This window comes from Oryx dammah, unplaced genomic scaffold (genome assembly GCF_014754425.2).
Source record: "Oryx dammah isolate SB20612 unplaced genomic scaffold, SCBI_Odam_1.1 HiC_scaffold_5, whole genome shotgun sequence".
Taxonomy (NCBI): Eukaryota; Metazoa; Chordata; class Mammalia; order Artiodactyla; family Bovidae; genus Oryx; species Oryx dammah.
The window spans coordinates 95,817,688-95,820,629 of record NW_024070189.1 but is presented as its reverse complement, the minus strand read 5'-3'; the positions used below and the strand labels follow the sequence as shown (position 1 = coordinate 95,820,629).

General features: G+C 44.7%; 1 pseudogene; it reads right to left on the bottom strand.

The window, feature by feature from the left end:
* Positions 1–350: 350 nt before the first annotated feature.
* Positions 351–1,387, bottom strand: LOC120864600 (annotated as a pseudogene).
* Positions 1,388–2,942: the final 1,555 nt, after the last annotated feature.

Genomic DNA, 2,942 nt, shown 5'->3' with positions numbered 1-2,942 from the left:
GGTGATAGCATGAGGTTTACCTAACAAACACCCTTTTTGGTCCCAGTATTGGAGAAAATGGGCTTCCTTGGTGGCTCAGTGGTTAAGAATCTGCCTACAATGCAGGAGATGCAGGTTTGATCCCTGGGTGGGGAAGAGCCCCTGGAGAAGGAATTGGCAACCCACTCCAGTATCCTTGCAAGAAAAATCCCATAGAGGGAGGAGCCTGGTGGGCTACAGTCCATGGTGTCACAAAGAGTCAGATGCCACTGAGTGTGTAAACGCACATGCGTGCACACACACACACACATTTGAGAAAATAGTTATAGGACCCTCCTGATTATCCCTTTTAAACTTCTGCAATTCAAAATTCAGAATGGCTGCACTTCCAGCTCTTGTAATTCCATACACTGGTTCAGGACCTTAGATTTTGAGGTCCTGCCTCTAGGAAGCTCCCAGATGACCTTGTGGTCATGAAGATGAGATGATTTTTTTTTTTTCATGAGATTCCTTAGGGCCCTCTTCAGGTCTCTGTTCCTCAAGCTGTAGATAAAGGGGTTCAGCACGGGGGTGACAGCAGTGTACATCACAGCAGAGGCTTTCTCCTTCATGGCTGTGTGGACAGATGAAGGACACAGACCCCAGTGGTGGTCATATAAAGGAGGGCAACCACAGAGAGGTGGGAGCTGCAGGTGGAAAAGGTTTTTCTCCTGCCTTCTGCAGAGGGCACCTTCATGATAGCCACAATGATTCAAACGTAGGCGTCCAGAATACAGATGAAAGGCATGGCTATGACTATCCCTACCACAATGAGCACAAAGATCTTGTTCACAGAGGTGTCAGTGCACGAAAGGCTGAGGAGTGGGGTGAGGTCACAGAAGTAGTGAGGCAACTCGGTATTGCCACAGAAAACCAGACGGGCCATCAGGAGGATGTGGGTGAGGGAGATGAAGCCGGAAAACACCCACAGGCCTCCAACCAGCAGGCCACAGAGGCGTGGGCTCATGATAGTGGGATAGTGTAAGGGGTGACATATAGCCACGAACCTATCATAAGCCATCACGGCTATTAAGACACTGTCCATGATGCCAAAGAAATGGAAGAAGTACATTTGTGTCAGGCAGCAGGAGTAAGAGATGGACTTGCTCTTGATTTGGATGCTCACCAGCATCTTGGGGACAGTGTCGGTGGCCAGGCAGAAATCAACCAAGGAAAGATTGGCCAAGAAGTACATGGGGGTGTGGAGGTGGGAGTCGGTGCTGATGGCCAGGATGATCAACAGGTTCCCCACTACTGTGACCACATACATGCAGAGAAACAGAGCAAAGAGGAGAGTCTCCTGTTCTGGCTTTTCTGAAAGTCCCAGGAGGATAAACTCAGAGGAGCTGGTTTGGTTGTCTGGTTCCATGGATATGATTCCTCTGGAAGTATTGAAAAGGGAAAGTTACATGAATGCTAGCACAATTATTCTGGCAGATTAAATAATTTTATTTCAAGTTTCTTCAGTCAGTTCAGTTGCTCAGTTGTGTCTGACTCTTTGAGACCCCATGGACTGCAGCACACCAGGCTTCCCTGTCCATCATCAACTCCCAGAGCTTACTCAAACTCATATCCATTGAGTCGGTGATGCCATCCAACCATCTCATCCTCTGTTGTCCCTGTCTCCTCCTACCTTCCATCTTTTCCAGCATCAGGGTCTTTTCCAATGAGTTAGTTCTTCTAATCAAGTGGCCAAAGTATTGGAGTTTCAGTTTCAGCATTAGTCCCTCCAATGAATAGTCAGGACTGATTTCCTTTAGATGGACTGGTTGGATCTTCTTGCAGTGCAAGGAACTCTCAAGAGTCTTCTCCAACACCACAGTTCAAAAGCATCAATTCTTCGATGTTCAGCTTTCTTTGTAGCCTAACTCTCACATCCATACATGACTACTGGAAAAACAATAGCTTTGACTAGATGGACTTTTGTTGGCAAAGTAATGTCTCTGCTTTTTAATATGCTGTCTAGATTGGTCATAGCATTTCTTTTGAGGAGCAAGCATCTTTTAATTTCATGGCTACAGTCACCATCTGCAGTGATTTTGGAGCCCCCCAAAATAAAGTCTGACACTATCTATTTGCCATGAAGTGATGAGACCAGATGCCATAATCTTAATTTTCTGAATGTTGAGTTTCAAGCCAATTTTTTCAGTCTTCTTTCACTTTCATCAAGAAGCTCTTTAGTTCCTCTTCACTTTCTGCCATGAGGGTGGTGTCATCTGCATATCTGAGGTTACTGATATTTCTCCCGGCAATCTTGATTCCAGCTTGTGCTTCATCCAGCCCAGCATTTCTCATGATGTACTCTGCATATAAGTTAAATAAGCAGGGTGACAATATACAGCCTTGTCGTACTCCTTTTCCTATTTGGAACCAGTTTGTTGTTCCATGTCCAGTTCTAACTGTTGCTTCCTGACCTGCCTACAGGTTTCTTAAGAGGCAGATCAGGTGGTCCGGTATCCCCATCTCTTTCAGAATTTTCCACAGTTTGTTGTGATCCACACAGTCAAAGGCTTTGGCATAGTCAATAAAGCAGAAATAGATGTTTTTCTGGAACTCTCTTGCTATTTCGATGATCCAATGGATGTTGGCAATTTGATCTCTGGATCCTCTGCCTTTTCTAAAACCAGCTTGAATATCTGGAAGTTCATGGTTCATGTACTGTTGAAGCCTGGCTTGGAGAATTTTGAGCATTCCTTTACTAGCCTGTGAGATGAGTGCAATTGTGCGGTAGTTTGAGCAGTCTTTGGTATTTCCTTTCTTTGTGATTGGAATTAAAACTGACCTTTACTATTTCCTTAATAGTGTATACACAAACAGAACCAATGTTAAATAGGCCATACACAAAATTAGCCCTTAGTGTTTGCATTTGTAGGGCACATTCACCATAGTACCACATGTATGTATACAGGTAATATATATCTACC